This window comes from Typopeltis vanoorti, chromosome 19 (genome assembly GCF_054136105.1).
Source record: "Typopeltis vanoorti isolate ZY-2024b chromosome 19, IOZ_Tvanoo_1.0, whole genome shotgun sequence".
Classification (NCBI taxonomy): domain Eukaryota; kingdom Metazoa; phylum Arthropoda; class Arachnida; order Uropygi; family Thelyphonidae; genus Typopeltis; species Typopeltis vanoorti.
This window is the reverse complement of record NC_143567.1, coordinates 46,704,304-46,719,709: the sequence shown is the minus strand read 5'-3', so window position 1 is coordinate 46,719,709 and position 15,406 is coordinate 46,704,304. Positions and strand designations below refer to the sequence as shown.

The 15,406-nt window shown below is 38.9% G+C and overlaps 1 protein-coding gene across 1 annotated transcript in view; it reads left to right on the top strand.

The window, feature by feature from the left end:
- The first annotated feature begins 1,391 nt into the window (after positions 1-1,391).
- The window catches only part of TyrRS (Tyrosyl-tRNA synthetase), a 100,815-nt gene continuing 86,800 nt past the window's right edge, over positions 1,392-15,406 (top strand). Inside the window, exon 1 of the mRNA XM_090409641.1 lies at positions 1,392-1,517. The gene's annotated coding sequence lies outside the window, so the exon portion shown is untranslated. The remainder of the gene's footprint in view (positions 1,518-15,406) is intronic.

Below are 15,406 nucleotides of genomic sequence, written 5' to 3'. Positions count from 1 at the left end.
GCAGAGGTTATACTTTACTATACGAATTGCCAAAAGGTGTCACATCACAAAAGGCACCAAGAATTACTGAAATAGAGAGCCAAAAGGATTTACTGCGGCGATGCAAAATTATTCAAATTAAGTGGATATTGAATTCAACATTATTTCAAAGCCGAATAAAGAAAAAGAGTTTCAGAGAAACTGCAAGAGTTTCATGCCGAATATAGATAGAAACTATAAAAGTTTCGGCGGAAATACTCAATGAAATTCTGTTAATTGGAAATCATACACAGATTCCTCAAAGAACCTTCTTCGTTGCAATTAAATACAGACAGATATACTTTTACTATGCATGCACGATAGACGATGTAGAATATGATGGTGGATTATGTAGGGTTGTAGTGTGTAGAGTACCCACCCCCTCTCCTTCCAATCAGCCTTGAGATTCCACAGAGTCATCGCGTATCAGCAACAACAACAATAATAAGCGCATAGAAAAGCATAAAAAGGTTAACTTTTTTATTATTTTATAATCAACACCCAAACCAATATTTACGTTTGAAGTTCAAAATGATATACTTTGAAAGTATTTATAAAAATAAAAAGCTAAAAGGCTTCAGTTCGGCGATGTAAAATCTCTTTTATAAAAATCAAGTGGATATTAGTCCAGCATTATTTCAAAACCCAATGTAGAAAAAACTGCGAAAGTTTCGTAAAAATAAGTTCACCAGAGTGCTTACGGGTATACATCTGCAGGCATTTACCCTAGCTCGGACCATTTAGAAAACATGAACGCTGCCCAGGTGTCCATATATTAGCTTTCTAATTAGTTCATTTTTTTGATAAGGTTTCTAATAAAGTGGATCTAATATTCACTTGATTTTTATAATTTTGCATCGCTGAACTGAAGCCTTTTGGCTCTTTATTTTAGTAAATACTTTCACACACCGACCGAGAGTTCGCTAACGAAAAATACACCTCTCCAACATTTCAAGTTTCTTAGTATTGAAAGAGAGCTTTTGCTCTCTTAAGGTTTCTGCCTGGTCTCTCTGAAGAGACTCAATTAGTTCGAAACAGCTGTCAGGCCAGTGAGACCTTATCAAAAAATGAACTAATTAAAAAACGAATATATGGACGCCTGGGCAGCGTTCGTGTTTTCTAAATGTCAGCGCTAGGGAAATTCGTAAATGTCAGCGGGTGTATTCCCATAAGCTCTCTGGTCAACTTATTTTTACGAAACTTTCACAGTTTCTACATTCAGCTTTGAAATTAGATGAGTCTTTAACTCCATGAGGTCTTGTTTTAATAATAATAAATAATACTGGATCTACTTCATTTTTATAATATACTTTGAATTTTGTACACAAGAGGGCATTGTGTTCTAAATTTGCTCTTTGGTTCCTCCACTGTTTGTAAACGGAAGCAAATATAGTTATACGTTACGTGTACTGTGCTGTGATCTCTCCTTTCGTGTCTAGCAAGCCGACTGCTAATTCTCTTCGCTCGCAATATTAAACATATCCCCCTTTTGAATCAAGGTAAATTTGATTTTATCATACAGTTATTTATTTATTTTAATAATTGCAGAATTATTTTTCCTTGGAGTAAAACAGTTAACTTTTTGACACGCAGTTTTTTAAAAGACTGATGGAAATATTGCAAATGCACCTTATGTTTGTTGCGTTCGGCTGAGAAGAGAATGATGTGACAGTTGCATCATTCTTCTTTTGGTGATGTTCTTATAAATGCACATGTAAATATATAAGGAACAATTATCCACGAGATACCTAACCCAAAATATACGCTGCTTGTTTATCTGAATGTTCAATGTGATTTCTGTATATAAAAAGGCAATATTATGTTTCACAAAGTGAAATTCACAAGATGAATTGTGTAATACCTCTCTCTCTTTTATTATACCTCTCTTTTATTTGGAAATGTTTAATATTTGCTTGAGAAATGCATTTTTGTATCTGATTTATGAAGTACATTATAACGATGAATGACATTTTGCATTTCGGTTAGAAATGAGGTAGCGTGAGAAGATCGTATCGAATCTAAATTCCGATATTAGCATGTCATGCAATTTGTTACCTTTCAGTGAGAATAGCGCAACTTACTAAAATTGGGGCTCGTTTCAGGTTTGGAAATTAATCCATTTCTAAAATAGGACTCTTTCCTTTCAAACGGCTGGTTCTTTAACATGGTAGCCTATGGGAGACCGCAGCGGACGCATCAATGCGTGAGCGGGCACCTCGTCTTCGTTCGCATTTTGAAATAGCTATGTTCTTTTAGTACAATAAAATGCATGAGTATGCTCCCTAACCTAAGCGCTTTTCGTTCGTAACATAATAGGTGGGTCCTTCCCCCACAAAAAAGAGAAAAGCTGGGTTCTTATGCCAAGGTCCGGTTTTACCATTAGGCGAACTTCTGGGAGCCAGATTTTGCTACATATTTCGGGGAAAAATTACACCCTTCAAAAAAAATTGGTAAAAACCTTGATTACTAATAAAAAAAAACCAAAAAATTAAATAAGTCCAGCCGTCCTGCTGCTCGCTGATGATCCTACATAATTTCGCAATTTTTCCCCCGAGTTTCTCAAAATTAAAAAAAAAAAAAAAAAAAAAAAAAAATCGCTCCACGATGCCTCAGGAACGACTCACTGGTCTAATAATAATATCTATAGAGCATGAAATTGCATCTACAATCAATATACATGAATTAATTCGAAACTGCTTGAGGCTGTTTAGTGCGACTTCTGAACGAATACAACCATTCTTTCTCAATAGCATTGAGAGTAATCTAAGCTTTTATCCTTTACCTCCAGCTGAGAACATTATTGTGTAGTATTTCGTATCATCCTTCTATATATATATATATATATATATATATATACATAGAAGATCGTTATTTATATATATATATATATATATATATATTCAGGGCCGCATTTACCATTAGGCGCATGATGCGCAAGCTGGGGGCCTCACTCTCTATGGGGGGCACATAGAAAAACCCTTACTCCTTACAGAGAACAATAATAAAAAAAAAAAAGCATAGGACGTATATACACGTCCAGCAAACCTGGATAGTTGTTATTTTTAGTTATTAGTGATTGTTTTTTTTAAATTTTAATATTTAAGTTTAACATCTAAGTTTTGTAGCGGAACAAAATGGGATGTAATATCACTTAATTTTAATTATCATTTTATATTATAAAGTGTATATATATATATATTATAAAGTGTATGTATATATATATATATATATATATAGAAGAACGATCACAGACATATTTAATGCACGAATTCCCAATTTCAAATGTAACTATTAAATAAGCACTTCGTAGATTAAAATGTGATATTAACAATATATCATGTTCATCGCTCTGTAATTGCTGCTATATAAATCGCCCGTGATAACAATGCTCACGAGGATTGATGTGATAGTGAAGTGGTGATTGAATACGATGCCTTCAACTGATCGTGAATTACGAACTGATCTTTCGAATTTGGATTATTCTGCTTCTCTTTACCAAAAGAACTGTTACCAGCGAGATAGTGAAGAGACTCTGAAGACTGCAATACCTCTGTTCCTGCCAGCACCCACCCAGGTAAAGGTAAGCTTTAAGATTTTTACCAAAGTTCCATGCGAATTTTCCACCGTTCTTGAACCCCTACACACACACACACTAGAAATGGACAACGTTAAAGACTTTCTTCAACACATAAACAGAGACGAAGCCTTAGAACTATTTAAGGTACTCCTTCAAAAGTTCGAAACGGAATGGCCAGGCTACCTCAAACTGTATACACAGGCAGAGGAACCCGAAGACGAAGAGGACGATATCATAGAACAAAACATTACCCTCCCCACACCCGAGGACATCAGACAGACAGAACCAACAGCAGATGAACACACAAGCAAAAGGCGAAGGACCGCGGACGACCCCACGGAAGAAAATGTGCCCACACAAGCAGTATCGGGAAATAAAGAAAAGGTACCCCGGTAATCCTCTGAGACAAATATAAGTGGACCTCAGTCTCGAAATCGCTCAGAGAACAGAACATCAACTACTCCTGGGCCAGAAACACAGACGAAGGGGTAAAGATACAACCTGAATCAGTCGCAGACTACTGCATGATTACAAAAATGCTGGACAACTCCATGCTGCCTTTTCACACCTTTGCACTGGCTAGTGAAAAGAACCTAAAAGTGGTGCTCAGAGAGGTTGCCGAGGGAATCATGACCGACGAGGTCAATGCCGATCTCATCATCCAAGGCTTGATCCCAGTTAAAGTGAGCAGAATGCTGAGATCGGACAAAAAACCTATGCCACTAGTACTGGTAGAAATATCAAACACGCAAAAAAGAATATACGAATTAAAAAATATATGCGGGCTCAAAATCACAACTGAGCCACTAAGAAAGAAGGCGTCGGCAGGACAATGCCATAGATGCCAAACGTTTGGGCATGCCCAAAAGCTCTGTAAGGCACCCTACAGATGCCTAAAATGCGGCAAAGAACATCCGACTAGCACCTGCACCAAGCCAAAAACAACACCGGCATGCTGTGCTAACTGTGGAGGACCTCACCCTGCCAATTACAAGGGGTGCATGTCCCACCCAAGAAATCGTGGGATAACAAAAACTAGCCTCAGACCCCCTCCCTGCAACAACTCCACTACCAAGCAGGCAACTCACCCTTCATCTCAGTTCACACCAACATGACAAAAACGTATGCTGAGGCTGCACGACCTAAGAACCCCACATCCTACGAACAGCGAGGCTCCAACTTAGAAAAAATCTTAACTGCCTCGCTTGCCACCATGCTGCAAGAATTTAGCATGACAAGCCCCTCACCTTCCTCTGGAAAGAGATTCCTACAAGGAACACAAACCATCTTAACAGCCCTCTGCCATGAATAGAAAACACAAACCAAACTCACTAAAGATTGTAGCTTGGAATGCAAATGGAATAACAAATAAAATCCTGGAATTCCAAGAATTTGCATCCAAATACAAACCTGACATCATTCTAGTCAACGAAACACACCTCAGACCAGCAAATAACCCAAGACTCCGAGGCTTTATCATGTACAGAAAGGATCGACTTGGTGCAAGAGGAGGAGGCACTGCTGTCTATATAAAAAGCTACTTAAACCACAACACAGTACCTGACCTCCCAACTATGAACCTAGAGGTGACCGGAGTGGAGGTACACACCAGCAACGCAGGCAGTCTAAAGATTTACGCAGCGTACAACCCTCCTGGAATCCCACTACTGATATCTGACCTAGACTCCATCCTCGGATCCAAAGACTCCATAATCTTAGCAGGAGATCTCAACTCCAAACATACAGCCTGGTTTAGCTCATCCATTAACACCAAAGGACACATTTTATACAACTATGCAATGCACAACTCTGCCATTGTGGTTGGACCTACTGAGCCCACTCACCACAGCCCAACAGGAAGATCAGATGTTCTGGACATCGTAATACTTAAAAACATCCCATACCAATACCAGCTAGAAACAATAGAAGAACTTTCATCAGACCACAACCCCATTCAGCTCAGGCTAGGCAATCAAGAACAGTTCTCACCCCAGCACTCCTTTATAGCTTGGAACAAACTCGCAAAAACTCTACCAGAATACATTGGTCCACCACCCATTATACACAAAAAAGAAGAGATAGATATAGCCATAATCAAGCTAACAAGCCAAATGCAGAAAGCAATAGCGTCAGTAAAGCAAACCACTCTTCACCACACCACCAACAGGATCCCAGAAGAAATCATGGACCTGATTAGAACCAAGAACAAAGCAAGAAAGAGATATCACAAGACTAGAGCACCACAGGACAAAACAACACTAAACAAACTCAACAGAAAAGTCAGAGAAGCTCTACAAAACCACCGAAATCAAGAATGGGAAAACAAATTAACCACACTAAACCCAGAAGATCACTCCATATGGAAACTCCTAAAAATCCTACGCACCAAAAGGCAGCCCTTACCTCCTATACAAACCAAACAAGGAATAGTACACACAGACAAGGAAAAGGCAGAAGCCCTCATAGAGCACCTGGAGGAGCAGTGCAGCCCATCGCACAAAAGTCTTAACATTAATTTCATCTATAAAGTTCATCGCCATGTCAGGAAAGCATTAAATCTCACTGATACCTCAGAACCCATCTCCCCCACTACCCCAGGGGAAATAACCAAAATCATAGCACAACTGAACAACAAAAAGGCTCCTGGCCCTGATGGCATCACCAACAGAACACTAAAGTTGCTTCCAAGAAAAGCAATAATACATATTGTTAACATAACAAACACGATCATCAGACTTCAGCACTTCCCGACAACCTGGAAAACAGCTGATATCATACCTATAAAAAAGGCAGGCAAGAATCCTCAACTTCCAGAAAGCTACAGACCCATTAGCCTCTTATCAAGTCTTGGAAAAGTCACTGAAAAGGTTATACTCACAAGGCTACAAGCAATCACTGACAAGCTCGGAATTATCCCAAACGAGCAATTCGGATTCCGCAGAGAACACTCAACAGCACAACAAATATACAGTCTGGTAGAATATATAGCAGGAGGCTTTAACTGTAATCTCCAGACGGCTGCAGTCTTCATCGACATAGCGAAGGCTTTTGATAAGGTATGGCATCAGGGTCTTCTCTACAAACTTATACAATTCAAGTTCCCAATAAAACTAGTCAAACTAATTAAAGCATACCTAAGTGACAGACACATGCAAATTACACTAAATGGAACAGTGTCATCCAAACGCAAGATCCATGCAGGCGTGCCACAGGGCTCCCTCTTAGCACCTCTACTGTTCTCGCTCTATGCTGCTGATATCCCCCAAACCCGAGAAATATCATTACAGCATTATATGCGGATGACACTGCGATACTTTCAAGATCTCGCTGCCCTCAGCTAGCAATTAGAAGACTGCAAGGCAGCATCAACACACTAGAAACTTGGCTAACAGATTGGAGGATCCAGGTAAACCCCCTGAAAAGTTCTGCCTTGCTATTCTCCAGAAGAAAAGCAACCAGCAAGGATGACATCCAGCTCCACGGACTCAAGATCCCATGGGTAATAGAAGTAACATATCTTGGTGTGAAACTGGATAGCAAACTCCTATTTAGTAATCACATTAAACTAACAGGAGTGAAGACATCTAGAGTAATTGCACAACTCTACCCCCTGATCAACCGCAAAAGCAAACTAGATGTAAGAAACAAGCTAACACTGTACAAAACTATAATTTGCACAGTTATCACCTACGCTTCTCCAGCATGGAGTCATACCTCAGAAACCAACATACAAAAACTACAAAGAATCCAGAACAAGTGCCTAAGAATGATCCTAGATTCCCCATGGTACATAAGAAACTCCCAGATCCACCGAGACGTAAACATCCCTTACATCCGCTCTCATCTCCACGACTTAGCTGAGAAATTCTTTTCCAAGGCAACCCTGCACTCAAATCCACTGATCAAACAAGCCAACAACTACAGTGAAGTAATACACTGTAAATACAGAAGACCAAAATCTATACTACTACACACCGAACATCACTAGCTTCAGGTCCCAAGAGGGCGAGCAGGTAGCTCAATAATACCCCATTCACAGTATCACTTACAGAGATAAAGGGGAAAAAGAAAAGCATTTTTGCTTCACCCATCCAGCCAGTAACATTATGCGTTAATGACCAAAAGCACCATCTTACCACAGGTATTGTATTTACTGACCATCTTCATCCACGTGGTAGTTGCATGCTGCAGGGAGTTAGTTTCTGTTCGTGATATGTGTGCATTCGTTTTGTAAAAAAATCTAACTTTGTCCTCTCTTACTTAGTATGTGCTGCTTGTATTGTTTATGTTTGGATCTGTATGTATGTATTTAGGAATTGTCCATTGTATGGAAACCGACGATACCATACAACCCACGACATCCAGCAATCGCACCGACGTTGTCTGCATATGGCGGATACCATGTTCGGCTGCATTTTCCCGCCAGTGACGGAACACTAACAGTAGCCAAAAATATGGAGTCATGATAGCGTTTGTGTGGTGATAACAAACACGAAACGAATACCCAACTCATTTTTACTTCATTTCTTGTATGCTTTATTTATATTCTCCTCAGTGCTGCTTGTGCTTGTTAAGTGTTATCGACTACTATTCAACCGACAACATTGCATCGTGCATGGGATATATTTAGTTCCGCCGCATATGCCCTTCCAGTGCCCGTAATATTACGAAAGATACGTCAGCTTCTCTAACAGGTTTCATCTGTGGTGACATCCAGCAAAAATGCTTCTTATTTGTGTTATAGCTGTTTTCTTTATATCCTACGTAGGTTCAGTTCCTCTGGTAAAGGAATGTTTGTTTCAAAACCGGCGGGCGCAATTATTCCACTAGCGAGACGCTATCCTCCTCTACCCATCGGTGCGTCATTGCGACGTCTGCCTGATGTAACATCCACTTCATCCCCCTTCCAGTGACGTCACTTCCGTTCGCGAACGAGGACGAGCCGCCTGCTAACGCATCACGACGTGCACAGCGGTCGCCCATAGACTTCCATGTTAAAAAATGGACAGTTGGAAAGGAAAGAGTCCCTGTTAAAAATTGGATTAATTCAAAAAATATGGATTATCCGTTTCGGCGCTTGGTTGCGCTGTGCCATTCGTCAGGTAGGGGATTGTCATATATAAGGTTTCATGCTTTTTGGAATTTTGAAAAAAGATACATTTATTGTCAATTAGAACTGCTACAGGTTCTGTTCTTGGACCTCTATTGTTTAACTTGTTTGTAAATGATATACATCATGTGGACTGACTGGGAATCTTCAGATTTTTGTTGATGATGCAGTGTTGTGGAGAATTATAAGTAGTTCCTTATAATTCTCCACAACACAACATATTCTCCACAATATAAGGAATTAACATTGCTGATGTTAATTCCTTTCAGTAAGATTGGTTGTAGTTTTAATATTAATAAGTGCAGGCTGTTGCATTTTGGAGTGTAGAAATAAGGCTATGTACTGTATTGAGTGCCCTAATACAGGAAGTGGATGAGATTTGAGATTTGGGAGTAATGGTTGACAGTTTTAGAGGACATATTGCAAGTGTTGCAAAAACTGCATGTCATAGTGCTGCTATGAAAAGAAATACTCTAACATGTAGGGAAAAGGAGATGGTTGTGCTATTGTATAAAGTACTGATCAGACCATATTTAGACTGTTGTGCTTAGATTTGGTCACCTGGTTTTCATTGTGATGTGGAAACATTGTAGAGGCTCCTGAGATGACTAAGACAACTAAGACCATTAGGACTCTGGAATGCTGGCATTGGAGAGAGGTTGAAGAAATATGGATTGCAGTTTGGTGGATAGGAGGTAAAGAGGTGATATGACAGTTTAAGTTAGTGAGGGGATTATAAAAAATGTAGAAGATGAGAGAGGAAGAACCAGAGGTCATCCCTGGAAGTTATGTAAGAGTGTGGTGAAGATGGGGGTAAGAAGTAGATTTTTTACATGGAGAATTGCCAGTGAATGGAATGTATTACTGGAATATATTTAATGCAGGTAGTATTAAGGATTTTATGATTTGATTCACCATGATAAATATGTTGTCGTTTGAATGAACCTCCCACATTGTCTACCAAATACATGATGGATGTAATATTATTATTAACATGGTCGCTGCCATGCTACTTCAGCATAGTCTGTTCTCGTACGCCGAGCAATTTCATTTCTTCAAGGTCAGTACGGTAATCTCGTTGCCGGCAGTAAGCGTCATACGAGTATGCTCGTAGTTGGCTTGTGCAGAGTATATACCATCTATGAGAATACACAGTTTTTGATGCTAGCTCCACAAGCCAAGCATTTTCACTTCTTCAAGGTCAGTACAGTAATGTTGTTGCCGGCGGTAAGCGTCATACGAGTATACTCGTAGCTGGCTTGTGTAGCTGGTTTACCAACTACGAGTATATTCGTAGTTGGCAGTGAACGTGTTAAAATTTGACCTCCATGGAGTCAGAGATTCATCGTGGGAGGTACACACTATTGCACACAATGCTCGTTCATCCGTGTTTTAAATTGATTCATGTCTATATTCACAACATGCACACTCAGGCAATGCACTCCACTCACTAACCACTCTCCACACAAAGATCCCTCTCCTCACTCCTGTGTTTACACCTTCCTTATTCAGTTTCTAGCGATGGCCTATGACTAGCTTATGTGTCTCAATCATATCCCCCCCGCCTCCTGTTCACAAAGCTTGCAACCTGCATTATCTCAATTTGTCCTCGTATTCAACATTCCAGCCTGGTTGGCTGAGTGGTTAGCGTATCCGCTCTCCAACCAAAAGGCTGCAGGTTCGAATCCTGCCATGGGCATAGATGTTTGCCATCTTCGACGTTGCCGAAATATCGGAAAGTATATATTAAAGTTGATTTAATTTATATTTCTAGTGTACGCTGTCAACCTTAAGTATTTAGTTATCATGTTTAACCAGCATATAAGCCTTTCTACAAGAAATACACAACCATAGAAGAGATTTTTCATAAAAAAACAAGCGAATTTTACCTCTTTTATGTGTTTCCTATCTTGAAAGGTTGTTTCTTGATTCATCATCATCAATGTCCATGATTCTAATGCCAGTTGGTATTGGATGCTTTTTTTCTTTCTTTTTTTTTTTACTATTTTTCTTTGTTCATTGCCAGGTGACTCGAATACTACAGAAGCTTTCCACACCACTGCTTCACATCATCTACCCACTCTCTCACCTCAACTGTCCTCTTTACAATCCATTGTACGTAGCATCAGTGTTTTAGTCATATTACTGTTATCCATTTTCCAGATATGTCCAAAAAGTTTGTTTCTTTTGAATTATTTATCTTGATTATAACAACATAATTATTGATTTTTCTGAAATAAAGGCAAGAAAATTAATATTATGGAATAAATATATAATAATTTACAAATTATGTATATCAATAAACTAAATTTTATTTCTCATCCAGACATCATTGGCTCATCAACAGAAACCCAGACTTGTACAATAATAATTAAATTGTCATCTTTGATATTTTGCTAACTTTGTCGTATAAAAACCATGACTATGTATTTTTTAATTTTGTCATTATGAAGGTATATTTGTCATGGTAGAGAATATAATTATTTTATTTAACATTTTGTTAACTTAAATATTCAGACATATGGTATATGGGCCTCCATTTGTACTTTTGCCATTGGTGGTGCAAATGTTAGGGAAGGACCTGGTTGGTATAGTTTTTAATGAATAAATTGCTTGTTAGCTAGTTCTTCCCTGCACTCTGCTGTCTCAGATAGGATAGGACCGATGTTTCCTCTAAGCTCTGCATGTGCACACTAGTCAGAAAGGGAGCACATATCCCTAGTAAATGTGCACACAAAATTTTTGCTCTTGGAATTTCTAATTTACAGTCAGTAATTTTTGAATGTAATACAAAAACAAATTATAAGTCATACTTCTTACAAAATTTATTTAGTGATTTCTCTAATGTCTTAACTCAAATATTATTTAACCCATTCCAACTTATTACAATCTAATTAGTTATTTTTAGCCTGCACTGATGCGGATGTCAGTAAGTTGCAGAGACATTTGTTTACTGTCTAGACAGTAGCTACTTGAGCTCATGCAAACATTGATGGATTTTTATAGATATGCAGATTTAAGCAAATTAATTTAATGTTTGCAGTTTTACAGGTTATAGTTTCATGAAAAAGGGCATCATTAATATGACAAATATTATTAACATCCTGCCTCCATGGAGTCAGAAACTCATCGTGGGAGGTACACACTGTTGCACACAATTCTCATCCAACTGTGCCTTTAAATGATTCAGTGTGTGTGTCATTCACAATACAATCTGCTCCTCCACTTCTCCCCAGTCACTCATACCCTTTTTTTATAGTTTCCAGCGATGGTCTCTTGTTTTATTTCCTCTCTCATTCTATTAAAAATCTCTTCCATGTCAACTTTATAACAACACCCTAACTAGCTTATATGTCTCAGTCATATTCCAACTCTTCCTCCTATTCATGAAGCTTTGCAATTTACATTCTCTCAATCTGTCCTCATACTCCACATTCCAAAGGCCACTGATAATCTTTGTGACCACTGACCAGATCTGTGCACAATAATCCATATGAGGCCTGATCAAGGTCTTATACAATGGCATCATAACCTTTATTTCTGCATGTCAGGATCTTCAGCATCATTGCCATTATCCAATGTGATGTCTTCGCAACTTGTGCAATGTGGACCCTGAATTCCAGGTCCTTGTCTACCACCAGCACCATTCCCAGATCTCTCATTTCCTCTATCTCCTTTACTTTACCACCTTACACTTTGCAACATTGAACTGATAGTTCCACTTACCTACCCATTCATGCAATCTATTCAAGTACTCCTGCCAGGCCATAACATCTGCTCAACTCTGCATTGCTCTCCCCAAGTTTGGATCATCTGAAAACAGCTGCATATCACTAGTTAAACCCATCCCAATATCATTAATATACAAATTGAACAATAATGGTTCCAAAACTGACCTCTGCAGTGCAGTACTAGTGACCTTCTTATGTGATATACTGCACTACCATATGAAACTTTCTGACACTTATCTGACAGCCAGTCACTGATCCAACTCAGAAGTCTGTTATTTAATCCCATCTTTTTCAATTTATTTGTAGTTTGTTGTGTGTGGGGGGCCTACTAAAAGCTTTTGCAAAATCCAAGTATACCACTGTATATGCATCTTCCCTGTCCAAGGTATTTGTTACCTTGTTATAGTACCTAAGTTAGTAAAACATGATCTCCCCTTAACCAACCTATGCTGATAACCACAAAGAATACAGCTGTTTTCAACCCAGTTCTGTATCCTACTTCTCTCTAGTACCTTCATCACCTCCAGATATACAGATTGGCCTATAATTTGAAGCCACAGCCTTATCACCACCTTAATGCAGTGGAACAATTTTATCTTCTTTCCACTCCTTTGGAACCTGTGCTGTTGTAAGACTTATTAAATAAGCATGCCAATGCAACCGTGAATTCCCTGGAACATCCTTAAGATGCCGGCCTGATTGGCCGAGTGGTTAGTGTATCTGCTTTCCAGCCAAAAGGCTGCGGGTTCGAATCCCGTCGTGGGCATGGATGTTTGTGATTGTCTGTGAAAATCTAGTAGTGGTGATGGGCAGTAGATGGCATTGATGTAGATGATGATGATGGTTGTTGCAGTTGGTGGAGACAGTTGTAGAGTAGGTCCTCCCTTGAAGAGTCTTTGAACTCCCTGGAGGTGTCACATAATAATAATAAAGATGTGTGGTGATATGTCATCAAATCCTGTTGCCTTATTGATATCAAGATTATTTATCTCCTCAAATACCTTATGTGTACTTAATTCTCCTATCATCAGCAGCACTCCCTCTCCCTTCTTGTCTTTTCTATCCTTGTGAAAAATACTGTATCCAGGGCTGCGCCAACCCTGTCAATGTTGCCACCTGGGTGGCAACATTGATAGGGCAGCATTTTATGTAGCTAATATCTAATTTGGATTATGCAATGCAGTATTAGGGGTGGCCAATAAAAGTTTGCACCCAGGTGGCAAATACCCTTGGCGTGCCACTGACTATATCCTTCCATTTTTATTCCTTACAATATCATCTTCATTCAACTATGTTTCACTTATTCCAATGATTTTGGGACAAAACTCAATCATTTCATCTCCCTTATTTCTGATGCTTCTAGCATTTGTAAACAAATTCAGCAATTCATTTTTGGTCTATAACCAGTCCAAGCCACTGGTTGGTTGTGATTTCCCCTCCACACCTGCCCTTGCCCAGTTACTTTTATCACCACTTACACATATATCCATTCAGTCTCAACTTCCCCACCCACAATATACTCCGTCTCCACACACACATTCATTAGTACTTTCAACATCCAAATTCTACCTCTGCCATGTCTCCCTGTCCACTCTGGCTCTTCCCATTTCTCTGTTCCTCTTGCGGTCCTGTTCTCTTCTCTCGTACTACCATCATTTCCACTGCCAAGCACTTCTGTCTCTTCAATACCACTCTTCTGATCTTTCACTTCATCTTTTACTTTTGATTTCTTGCATGTGTGTGTACACATACACTGTACTGCCATGTAGCAATGCTTTCTTCAGTACACTCATTCCAAATCCATTTAAATGCAACCTGCCTGTATAATTCCATTCTTCTCTCAAACGTGCCACACATCCACAAACTGTACTCTCTTCTCACATCACCACTAACATAACATTCATGATTCCAGCTCTCTGTCTCAACTCATCATTATCATGCCTTGGGCAACACACTGACAGCCTTTCTCACTACACTGTTTTCTTTTGCCCTTCTCAGTAACCACCTGATATTCACCTTTACATACTCCTTATGTCCACTTAAATCATTTATCTCCACAACCACCACTAGTTTCCTCCTCATGTCCAGTGCTTGAATTATCCTGTTCATTCTCCCTTCTGGATAGCAGATCTTATGAATTCTCTCATTATTTAATCCTCTAACTATGGAATCTCCATATACTGCTATCCTGGAGTCACTCATCACTACCCTTTTTTCTTTTGCACATTTTGCATATATTATATATTAATGATTTTAGTATGCTAAACTGACAAAATGCTACTGTAAAATAAAAGCAGAAAATAGTAAACATGAAGGAGTAAACATTTAGGTTGATCTTATAGAAATATTTAGCATACAAGATCTTTTAACAAAGATAATGTCACTAAGGTATCAAATTAAGAGTTTTCAGGAAATAATATATGCTAAAATATTAATTATAAAAACTTTATATTTTCCTATTTTTTGGCAACATTACATTGCCATCATCATCAGAGATTACCAAAAACAAAAACAATGACATGTGCACTCAGGTACTAACACTAGGCAAATGAGGCTGAAGAAAAGCAACCAGAGTTGGGCCTTGAGTTCTCAGTGGACTAAATTGGGTAGTCTTAGCCATTGGGCTTGAAGATCTTAGGATGAATTCTTTCCAGATTAGGGAGGAGTCTCATGCAACCAAATTTGTTGATGTTTGGCAAGTTTTTTAGGGCTGAGGCAGATTCAAGGAATATCCTTTCATATTTGTATTTGCTATGGTGTAATAGAGTGGCCTTCTTCCAGTGTATCCTGTGGTGGGTGTCCAAATCATGTTCAGTAAGTCCTGAGTGGAAATAATATATGCTAAAATATTAATTATAAAAACTTTATTTTCCTATTTTTCGGCAACATTACATTGCCATCATCATCAGAGATTACCAAAAACAATGATACATGCACTCGGGTACTAACACCAGGCAAATGAGGGTGAAG